Raw genomic sequence first — 12617 nt, 5'->3', positions numbered from 1 at the left:
GTTACGTCGACGCTAGCTTCGACACAGATCTGGATGACTCTAAGTCACAAACCGGATACGTGTATATTTTGAATGGTGGGGCAGTAAGCTGGTGCAGTTGCAAGCAGAGCGTCGTGGTGGGATCTACATGTGAAGCGGAGTACATGGCAGCCTCAGAGGCAGCGCATGAAGCAATTTGGGTGAAGGAGTTCATCACCGACCTAGGAGTCATACCCAATGTGTCGAGGCCGATCAAACTCTTCTATGACAACACTGGAGCTATTGCACTTGCCAAGGAGCCCAGGTTTCACAAGAAGACCAGGCACATCAAGCGTCGCTTCAACTCCATTCGTGAAAATGTTCAAGATGGAGACATAGATATTTGTAAAGTACATACGGACCTGAATGTAGCAGATCCGTTGACTAAACCTCTCCCTAGAGCAAAACATGATCAACACCAGAATTCCATGGGTGTTCGATTCATCACAATGTAACTAGATTATTGACTCTAGTGCAAGTGGGAGACTGTTGGAAATATGCCCTAGAGGCAATAATAAAAGGATTATTACTATATTTCCTTGTTCATGATAATTGTCTTTATTCATGCTATAATTGTGTTATCCGGAAATCGTAATACATGTGTGAATACATAGACAGCAACATGTCCCTAGTAAGCCTCTAGTTGACTAGCTCGTTGATCAACAAATAGTCATGGTTTCCTGACTATGGACATTGGATGTCATTGATAACGAGATCACATCATTAGGAGAATGATGTGATGGACAAGACCCAATCCTAAACATAGCACAAGATCATATAGTTCGTTTGCTAGAGTTTTTCCAAAGTCAAGTATCTTTTCCTTAGACCATGAGTTCGTGTAACTCCCGAATACCGTAGGAGTGCTTTGGGTGTACCAAACGTCACAACGTAACTGGGTGACTATAAAGGTATACTACGGGTATCTCCGAAAGTGTCTGTTGGGTTGACACGGATCAAGACTGGGATTTGTCACTCCGTATGACGGAGAGGTATCTCTGGGCCCACTCGGTAATGCATCATCATAATGAGCTCAAAGTGACCAAGTGTCTGGTCACGGGATCATGCATTACGGTACGAGTAAAGTGACTTGCCGGTAACGAGATTGAACGAGGTATTGGGATACCGACGATCGAATCTCGGGCAAGTAACGTACCGATTGACAAAGGGAATTGTATACGGGGTTGCTTGAATCCTCGACATCGTGGTTCATCCGATGAGATCATCGAGGAGCATGTGGGAGCCAACATGGGTATCCAGATCCCGCTGTTGGTTATTGACCGGAGAGCCATCTCGGTCATGTCTACATGTCTCCCGAACCCGTAGGCTCTACACACTTAAGGTTCGGTGATGCTAGGGTTGTAGAGATATGAATATGCAGTAACCCGAAAGTTGTTCGGAGTCCCAGATGAGATCCCAGACGTCACGCGGAGTTCCGGAATGGTCCGGAGGTGAAGAATTATATATAGGAAGTGCAGTTTCGGCCATCGGGAGAGTTTCGGGGGTCACCGGTATTGTACCGGGGCCACCGGAAGGGTCCCGGGGGTCCACCGGTTGGGGCCACCCATCCCGGAGGGCCCCATGGGCTGAAGTGGGGAGGGGAACCAACCCATAGTGGGCTGGTGCACCCCCTTTGGCCCACCCCATGCGCCTAGGGTTGGGAACCCTAGGGTGGGGGCGCCCCACCTGGCTTGGGGGGCACTCCACCCCTTGGCCGCCGCCCCCCTAGGAGATCCCATCTCCTAGGGCCGGCGCCCCCCCTAGGGGAGCCTATATAAAGGGGGGAGGAAGGGGCAGCTGCACCCTTGACTCTTGGCGCCTCCCTCTCCCCTGCTACACCTGTCCCTCTCGCAGAAGAACGGCGAAGCCCTGCTGCAGTGACTGCTGCATCCACCACCACGCCGTCGTGCTACTGGATCTTCATCAACCTCTCCTTCCCCCTTGCTGGATCAAGAAGGAGGAGACGTCACACTGACCGTACGTGTGTTGAACGCGGAGGTGCCTTCCGTTCGGCGCTAGGATCTCCGGTGATTTGGATCACGTCGAGTACGACTCCCTCATCCCCGTTCTCTTGAACGCGTCCGCTCGCGATCTACAAAGGTGTGTAGATGCGTCCGATCACTCGTTGCTAGATGAACTCATAGATGGATCTTGGTGAAAACGTAGGAATTTTTTTTGTTTTCTGCAACGTTCCCCAACAGGATGACTATGCTTTGTTTATTTTAATTGGATTTGGTGTAGGGGTGGACTATCTTTGAGATCCTGCGGTACATGTCAGAGCATAACTGGTCGGCGTACGAGGAGGCCCTCAAGGCCAATCCGGTTCTTGCCAAGATGATGATCGCGGCGTCGTCTACTCCCTCGGTGACTGGATAGCCCAGGTGCCAATCCAATCCAATTCCCCCTTGCAGACTAACTGTTTTACTTTTACATCCCCTTTCTGCTGCTGCAATAGCTAATTCGGTTTGTTTTTGTTTGTGTTGCTCCTGCATATTTTATTTGTTGATGTTTACAGTAGAAACTGAATTAATAGGAGCTTACTTGCTCTACCTTTTGGTATTGTTGTACGCAATGAAGCTGACAGGAGCATGGCTTTCCTCCTGCTAATGGAAATTTCGTTGATTCATGTCATGATTAGCCAGATTTTTCATTGCATATAGTTCAGTGAAATGATGGATTTGGACCAGCGCACTATGGATCGCTGATGAAGTTCAAGAAACTACAAATAGAAAATGATTAGTACAAAATGAGGCCCAAGCTGTCCTGCTAATGTGTAGGCCAGATAATAATTAATCATGCACTTGAAGTAGCATGTTCTTCCGAAAAATATATCTCCATGTCCATGTCTTCTTATATAATCAACTAATTAGTGTACCTACTACTCTAGCATTTCTGAGCAAAATGACAATGATAAGAATAGGTGCTCTGCTAGCTAAACTGAAGTAAAATATAATATGCAGGCATTTGAATACTTTGGTGAAATGCCAATTACTTCTCTGTAAGGGTAATATGATAAAGATTGATGCCTCATGTGCAATCAACAGAAGTGACAAAGTATTGTCTTTTAAAAATTATATAAGCTTGAGTTGTCACGACAACCAAACATTGTACATTACCAAGATATTTTTTTACTAAAGCAAACTGAAATTAAGAAATAGAATAAGGTACGTGCTAATACTTCTGTTGCACAAATCTGTAGGTTTGCTCATTAATTACACGCATTGATGATGTTTGTGGTACCAGGGTGCTCGAGCACGATGACACGCCTACTGAGTTCCTAGCGCTTGCGAACGCCGGAGTTGGACGTGCTCGTGCATGCATTTTAGCTCCGAGGACGACATTGTGAACGAACGCACTCAGGTGCTCCTCAGCAGTAGTTGACCCACGTGGGGTTCTACTTGAGTTCCTCCGTCCCCTGGCAGCGAGGCAGCAGGTCCCCGTCCTCCCTCTCCGTCTCCGGCATGTTGATCCCGGTGGCGTCACAACGGTGGAGTGTGTGGTGCCATGTCATAATAAGGTAGCATCTGTTCTTTCCCCACCCTAATTTTTGTGGTTAGCGACCGAAGCCCAACCTACCGATCGTTGTCCCCAAACCTCACCGACTTCTTCTGTGGGTGCTCTTTCTTCCCCCTCTCACATTTCACTTGATGTTGATAGTTGATTGCTAGCATCCTCGATTGTGCTCTTGTCTTCTAAATTTGGCATGGTATGCATTTGCTTGAGATGAGGGTATGGGATGGAAGTGGCTCTAATTTTGAGGCTGTTGTTTATTGGGCTTATAATTTCGACATGATTAATGATATGAACCGTATATTCTGTTTTCCACAATATAGGTTCTTTTTATGCAATATGAGGCTATGTTTCAAGTTATTATTATCTATTGCCTTGCATTCGATGGTTGTACAGTAACATGCTCTCTGAGAAAAGGTTATGTTTCACGTTATTATTATCTATTACCTTGCATTCGATGGCAAATTGACAACCGATGTGTCATATCTTTGCCCACTCGTGATGCTAATAAATAGTTTAAACAAATAGAAAGACTTATATATTTCACTATGCTAGCTACATATGTTTATGATGGTTTATTTTCACCAAAATTTTGCTGCACTTTGGTAGTAGACTATGTCATAATTTGTAATAGAGTTCAAAGAAACTGGGCAACACACAGTTCCAAAAGTGTGCACTGCACATGGAAGCAAACTGTAGTGTTAGCTGTTGTAATCTACGAAATTTCGTACTGCGTGAGTGCCAACTGATTGAACTTGTTCACAACATTAACAGTAATCATGATAAACTTAGTATTCCCGACTTTCTATTTCTTGTTGTTTTCTACTGTGGACCTATTTGCAGTTTTTTACAGAGGAATTAGTATAGGTGTTACTGGTTCACTTGCTACAGCTGTAACATATTTTGTTGTTATTGTTATTGAATCAACTAAGACATGGCTAGAGCACACTAATCCTAATCTAAGAGGTCATTTCTCTCACTTATTTGCTGGAGTAGTTAGAGAGAAAATATTTTTTATGACTACTGTGTTTTCTTTTAGAAAATCTGCATGACGCGGTGTAAAATTTATACTGGTTCTCAGCATGTTACTAGGATCTAGCTGCACAAATGGATTTTTGTATGTCCTGCGTGAAGTTCTCAATAAGTTATTCCTTGTCATTTTTTAGTGCCACCAATGCAAGGGGTCTTTGTATATTAAAACTTTTCCGGTCTCTGTTTTGGCTCATGTAATACTTACCGATATGATTTACTTGTTCATCAGAATAATGTGTTGATTCCTTGACACATCATAAGCTTTTTTTCAAGCTCATTCTAGGAGATACACTTGCATCTTTTATCTATGTGATGTGCCTTGTGAAGTTATGAAACAATGAATGCATGACCAAGGCTCCAACAATCATCAACACTAAATGCTACAGAAGGAAATGATCTATGCCATCTGTTTTATCTAGAGAGATCATGGTGTGAAGGGACTCAATGTAGGGTACTCGTACTGAGTGCTTGTTGCTATAACATATTTCTTCTGTTTTGTAATAGAGAAATAAATGAGTTCTTTCAGCCCAACAAATTAAAAGAGAACATATAGTATCTTCAAGGAAGCAGCCTTTTGAGTCAACAAATTATCCCCCCCCCATGCCAAAACTGAATCCATGGTAGTATAGCATACTCGAATACTATGATACAAGTAGGAGTATCAAATACAAGAAATTTCTTTTTTATGCGCACATTCCTGGAAGCATGAGTGTATGTTCATGGAGAAAACATGGTCAATTTTTGTGTAAAAAACTGATAATGTTCAATACATGTTTAGCATGGGCAGCCAGATGTTCTTGTGAATTACTAAGCATATGGATAATTCATCTCTTAAGCATTGCAATCTGGCCTCAAATCTTTCTGGTTGCTCCGCCAGACAAAACCTGGTAGCAATGGGTTGGCAAGTGGGACAAACAGGAAAAGAGAACTGAGAAGAAGTGCCAAGTGGTCTGCTTTGAGTTAGCGGAATTCAAAGTGCATTTGTGGTTATTGTTTCTGAATTATGCTTGTATTCACAAATTGTTCGACAAAAATGGAAGCAACTATGTAATAGTCAAGCATATCATCAAAGAACGAATAGCTAAGAAAAATTACTTCTGTTTTTATTTGCATATGATGCCAATAGCTTTACTTGAAACACATTTGAAGTCGAAGTGACATCTTGTTGCTTTGGGGTATTCTATGACTATTTTTCATACACATGTGAAAGAAACTTGAAATATGTGAGGCGAATGCATGTGTAAGGGAAGCAAGTGTAAGGTGATGTTTTTGAAATGCAGTGATAATTGCATGGCACTCATTCTTGAAGTTACAATGATGTTTTAATCAATGTCTCAATATGCATGTTTGTTGAGCCTATAAATCTTCATAAAATAATTGAAATTAATGTAGCTTGTGCAAAAATAAGAGATCGGCCGTGTTCCTACATATTTCTATTTGCATTTCGTTCACTTGTGATTGTTATTTTTGTATAGAATGCATATCTCATTATTATTATTGTTAACCTTTTGAAATGGTAAGGAAGATCCAGATATGCATACATGATTCTCCGGATGATTTTTTGTAGCCTGCACCAGGAGTGCCCAAGAGCAAAAAGGTTGGGTTTGTACAAAATAATATTTGTTTGAACAAACTCATAACCTGATTGTGACATACATGATGTAACTTAGTGATAATTCGACAAATGTCTCTTTGCCTAATGTTGTTATCTATCCCGTGGCAACGCACAGGCATTCGACTAGTAAATGTAAATGAAAAATAACTAAGAATTAGTTTATGCATCTGTACATCTCTATTTCAGGTATACTGTTTTTCTTCTACTCGGTAAGATCCTTGAAAAATCATGCTTTTTTTCTTCGGATTTGCTGTTTCATTAATTATAACTGAGGTCTGGCAGAACTTTGCAAAAGGGCAAATCATACATGCATTTCTAAAGATAGAACTGCTGGCTGTGTAAAATACACACGCTACTAGTAGTTGTAAGAGTAAGTGCGATGGATGCGAGCCCGAACATTGCGTTGAGGGAAATCCAGCCCAACACTCGCGGGTTCATCTTCTCACTACTCACCCCCCTGCAATAATTTATTTAATTTAGAGATAAATACACCAGGAGTCATAGAACTTGCACGTGATGGTCAGTTTGGTGCATAAACTTGCAAAATACGTGTTTCTGGTCATCAAACTTGCGTGGACGTGTAAATACGGTCACATTTCCTGTATATGGATGTATTCACTGCCTACATGGCATGCCAGCATGGCCGGGGCCCATTGTCAGTGGATGAAGCGTTGTGCATGTGATATTTTTTATAAAAACACCCTCAAGTTTTTTAATACTTCGTACAAAAGCCCTCCATTCATTCATTCTGCGCTATATTATGTTTTATCTAGATTTTCTAATATATTTTTTTGAATTCTAAGCGCATCTCTAGCAAATCCCTCATATCGCGCCGACCCTTAAAATAATCGCCAGTTTGCGGTTTTGCGCCAAAAGGTTGTCTGAACAAACACTGTAAACACACTATAAGGGGTTTGCTATAGATACTCTAACGGAAATTGGTTGCTTTGTCCGTAAAAAATATATGCATTCATTCCAAAAAATACTCTAATTCAAAAGAGAAATCTAGTCAATCTGTCCAAAAAAATTATCTAGAATATAAGTTGTTTTCTTACATAGAAAAAACAAAAGCAAAATACATAAGATAAATTGTGTTTATCCTTTTATGTGTCATTGTGGCTGGATGGTTCGAACCCGGCTTCCACCTTTTCGCGAACCCTTTTCTGGTTTTAATTTCTATTTTAATTAGGACGGTGCTCGTATATAAAGCTAATTGTGCACGTTAGACGTCAAACGTCAGTTAGCCGATTAGCGGGCAATATGCATGCGAATTGCAGGTGTGGTTGAATCCCATCAATACTGATCCATCCTTTTTTTTCGTTTTATTTCAGAATTTTCTGTGTAAAAAAATGAAATGCAAGGGTGCTTTCTGAAGAAAAAAACGCATGCGGGTTACCCACCTCCTCAGCCATTGACAGCGGGCCCATGCAATGTTGGCACGGCACGCATGCATGTAATACACCCAGCTACGGTAGAAAGCACCGTATTTGCACGCCCACGCAAGTTTGATGACTAGAAACATGTAATTTATAAGTTTATGTACCAAACTGACCGTCACGTGCAAGTTCTATGACTGCCCGTGTATTTACCTTTTTAATTAATTACTATCAAAAATAATTAAGCAGGAACTTAGGGCATGTTTGGTTCTAAATAAGTCACCAACTTATAAGTCGAAAAGTGAAAAAAGTGACTTATTTTGTCAAACAGACCCGACTTATAAGTCATCCCAACTTATAAGTCATAAGTTGCTCTACCCCAACTTAAAACTTATAAGTCACCCCCTTTTGCGTGGGTCCCACCACCTGCATGATGTTGATTGGTGTGAAAAGATGTGTCAGGTGACTTATAAGTCAGGTGACAACCAAACAGGCGTGCTTATAAGTCACTAGTTTTAAGTCACCTGACTTATAAATCGGGTGACTTATTGAAACCAAACAGATCTTTATTAATCAGTGCAACAAGGAAAAACTACTCCCTCAGTTGAAAGGTCAAAGGAGGGAGTAGTTTGTAAGGAACTCCTTCCCAGATATTGCATGCATGCATCGACGGGAACAGACGTACGTTATCTCAGTTGTTCTCAACAGCAACAAACATTAGTATCCCAGTTAATTAGCACTAATGTGTTGTGCTCTCACCTGAAGAGGCTATATTCACAGGAGTAGGTGTGACATTCCAAATTGACAGAGACACGGAGTAGTAGGAGCATAGTGCATTAATTAGGTGCAGTTGGCATGTTTAGCGCTAGCTAGCTGTCAGCAATCTGACACTGACCCGTACTAAAAGTAAAAGACAGACCAAGTCATCCTTGTCCCAACTTTCCAGTTCTGCCCAATGCTATTCTGCTAGCTGTGCACAAGAGATTGCGGTAGACAATCGATCAAGGAGGACCGAAAGGAACGTGCGCACACACAATTAAGGGTCTGTTTGGTTCTAATAAATCACCTGACATATAAATCAGGTGACTTAAAATCAGTGACTTATTAGTCACGTCTGTTTGGTTGTCACCTGACTTATAAGTCATCGACCACACATTCTTACCTTATTTTTTATATAAAGGTGGTGGGACCCACGCAAAAGAGGGTGACTTATAAATTTTAAGTTGGGGTGGAACTACTTATGACTTATAAGTTGGGGTGATTTATAAGTTGGGTTTGTTTGACAAAATAAGTCACTTTTTTTATTTTTCGACTTATAAGTTGATGACTTATTTAGAACCAAACAGGGCCTAAGAAGTAGGGTAGCAGGGTTACTTAGTGCATGCATTTTCCAAATCGGCGCAGAGTACATTAATTAGTGCAGTTACCGTACGTGTCACTATATATGTGCAAGCATGATCTCGGCCGTCCATCCATATATCGACCAGCACAAATTAATGGACAGAGCTGCATGCGTGTAGTGTATGTCTAGCTCTAGCACCATCACAAAAACTAGCTAACTGTTTTTTTCTTTTTGACAGTACGAAAACTAGCTAATTGTCCGTAACTGACCTCAAAATTAACAAAGATTGTCGAATTTGCCAGTTGTGGCCATATGGGTGTCAAAAGTTTTAGTTTTATACTACATGAACACACGCAATAATTTCAGTGCGTGCAGCTACGTACGTATTGCTATAATCAAATAAACTGCGTGAATATCTATATATGAGCCAGACAATCCATCATATTAACACCGCAGCTAATCGGCCGGCGCGGGTCAAATATGTCCATCGAGCTAGCTACTCCCTCCGTTGATGGCCGGCGTCTCAAGCATAGCATAGCGAAATAATTACTCTCTCCATTTTAAATTACTTATCGCAAGAATGGATATATCTAGAACTAAAATACATCTAGATACTTTGTAAAAAAAATACATCTAGATACAACCATACTTGCGACAAGTAATTCAGAACGAAAAAAGTAGTTAATAAACAACTTGTAGTATATACTGAAATATTGTTGCCGTGGCCTTTCTCTTGCACTCTTTCTTTGAACCTCCTTCGCGCTCTCTTTTTCTGACACAACAAAGATGAAGGAGGAAGAAAGAAGACAGTGAACACGAGAGATTTTGTCGGCCGACGCACGAACACCGTCACGGGCGCACGAACACCCAAATTATTTTTCTTTTTACACTGGCTACATCGCTACAACACCGGCAACTCCCCCCTTTGGTTACATCAGGTCTGAGGGATTTTATACCTGCACGTACACGCACCCCAGCACACACGCACGCACACATCACCGGCCTGAACTCACGGCCACTAACATGTTCACACACAAGTACTAACTATACCACTAAGCTAGCTACATGCATGGCGTCCATATCCAGGCGCGCATCAGTTCCTCGACAGCCGGCCACACGACCTGGTAGATAGCATGCATGCATCTAACTAACTCCACGTATGACCGGGCCGGCCCGCTCCAGTCTCATGTCAAAGATCATGCCTAACAATTCTCCTAATCTTGATATGGCTAGTCGTCGACCGTCATCTTGACCGTCTCCGTCCAACGATGTGACGTGCCGCCTGCTTGTCGTCATCAGAGTTGCAACTCCTGTTATTGTCGTCATCACGACGGACCCAGCCCGCGGACCCGACCCGGCACATCGACGTCAGTCGCACCGTCATGGACCCGACCTGGACGCATTGACGCTGGTCGCACCGTGCTCCGTCACGATCCTGACGACATACGCCGAGCTCTTTCTCCGCCGGCGACACATACCTAGCGTCCCTCTGCGTCCCGCACGTCTCGCGCGCACCCGGCGCGTCCGACGAGCCCGACCGCACCAGTGCGTCCCGCACGTCCTGCACGCACCCGACGTGTCCGACGAGCCCAACCGCACCAGACGCTCCCGTGTGCCGCCTCCGCGTCCGCCATGGCAGCCGCCGGCGACAAACGCCGGAAGGATGTAGCCGAACTCGAGCACGGATTCGAGTACAACGGCGACATACGCCTCCTCCCAACGTCAACCGCACGCTCGTACGCGCGCCCGGGTTCCCGGCGCGCCCGACGCGTCCAGTGCGCACCCATAACACGCACTGGTTGCGCTCGGCTCGCCGCCGCAGCTTATTGCCCTGCACCGCTGCAGCCTCAACCGCAGCACATCACCTCCATGCCACCACGCTGCCCCACCGCAGCCTCTGCGCCACCACACAGGTCCACCCCGGCTCTGTGCCACGCGCCTCCACGGTTGTCGCGCCGAGCCGCCGCGACCTCTGTGCCACCACGCAGGTCCTCCGCGACCTCCTCGTCTCCGCGACCACCGTGCTCTTCGCACGCACGGCATCACACCGCACAGCCGCGGACTCGTCGCGCGTCGCCGACGCCACGCGCTCGCCGCACGCCGCAGCCAATGCCTCCATGTCGGTCGCGCACGCCGCGTCCGCCGCGCACGCCACCGCGCGCCACGGCCGCCCCTCGAACCTTGTGGCTCTGAATACCAATTGTTGTTGCCGTGGCCTTCCTCTTGCACTCTTTCTCTGGACCTTCTTCGCGCTCTCTCTTTCTAACACAACAAAGACTAAAGAGGAGGAAGAAAGGAAACACTGGACACAAGAGATTTTTCCAGCCGGCGCACGAACGCCGCCACGGGCGCACGAACGCCCAAATCTTTTTCCTCTTTACACTGGCTACATCGCTACAATATCGGCAACTCCCCCCTTTGGCTACATCAGGTCTGGGGGTTTTATACCTGCGTGTACACGCAGCCCAGCACACACACACACACACATCACCGGCCTAAACTCACGGCCACTAACCCGTTCACACGCAAGTACTAACTATACCACTAAGGCCCTGTTTGGTTAATAAGTCCTAAGACTTTTTTTAATCCCAACTTATAAGTTTTAAGTCTCTAAAAAGTCCCTACTTATCTGGCTCCTGGGACTTAATATGAACTAAAAGACCATATTACAACTATAAGTCCCTATAAGTCCCTCCTTGAGAGTCTTATTTTATAAGTCCCAAATTATCACATTAAGTCCCTATAAGTTTCTAGGGACTTTTTTAAGTCCATAAAGCAATAAGTCCCTGAAAACAAACACCCTCTAAGCTAGCTACATGCACGACGTCCATATCCATGCGCGCATCAGTTCCTCAACAGCCGGCCACACGACCTGGTAGCTAGCATGCATGCATCTAAGTAACTCTACGTATGACCCGTCCGGCGCTCCATTATGCCTAACATGAAACAAAAGAGAGTTCATGAATGATGCATGGAAATAAAATACGATCGCATCGCGTGCCGCGAACGCGGCGAACACGCATCGTAGTATATACCATCCATCGATAGGTCGATGGATCACGCGCGCGCCTGCGTTGCGTACCTCTCGAAGACGATGGCGAGGAGGAAGAAGAAGGCGGCTGCGACGAGGTTGTGGTAGGCGAGCAGGATGAGGGGGTGCATGTCGTTGAGAGCCACCTTGGTAAGCAGCATGGTCACCACCGTCAGCACCTGCACAAGCAGCATGCCGGTCGGCAGCGTGACCTGCTCCGCCCGCCTCCTCCTCCTTGCCTCATACTCCGCCACGGTCATCACGGCCACGTCGTCGCTGCGCCCCGCCATGTCCAGAGTCGATCAGGGGCGGCCTATCGAGAGCTTAATTTCCTGGGACGCGATCGAGCAAGGAGCAACGCAACGCCGAGAGGAGGAGGGAGATACATATATAGCCACGAACGAACAAGCAAGCGATATGATCGTGGAATGCAGCTGGCTGGTGGCTTTGCGTCTGCGTGGTCACTGACTGGTTGGTGTGGTAGGTGTATGTTTTTTTGCGGGGTGTAGGTCCTATGTTTTCAATTGAATGCATATGTACTCCATTCGTTCGCGAATTTTAAAATTTTGACCAACTTTATGGAAAATAGTAGTAACATATATGAAATCAAATTGATATATTATCAAAGTACATTTTAAAACGAATCTAGTGATACTAATTTGATGCCATAAATGCTTTCACTTTTTTCTAGAAATG

General features: G+C 44.6%; 1 pseudogene; it reads right to left on the bottom strand.

Moving 5' to 3' along the window:
- LOC119299204 overlaps nt 1–12211 on the bottom strand; it is a 44800-nt pseudogene extending 32589 nt beyond the window's left edge.
- Nucleotides 12212–12617: the final 406 nt, after the last annotated feature.

Source organism: Triticum dicoccoides, chromosome 5A (genome assembly GCF_002162155.2).
Source record: "Triticum dicoccoides isolate Atlit2015 ecotype Zavitan chromosome 5A, WEW_v2.0, whole genome shotgun sequence".
In the NCBI taxonomy this organism is placed as follows: Eukaryota; Viridiplantae; Streptophyta; class Magnoliopsida; order Poales; family Poaceae; genus Triticum; species Triticum dicoccoides.
Note: the sequence above shows the minus strand (reverse complement) of the source record. Positions and strands in the feature narration are given on the sequence as shown.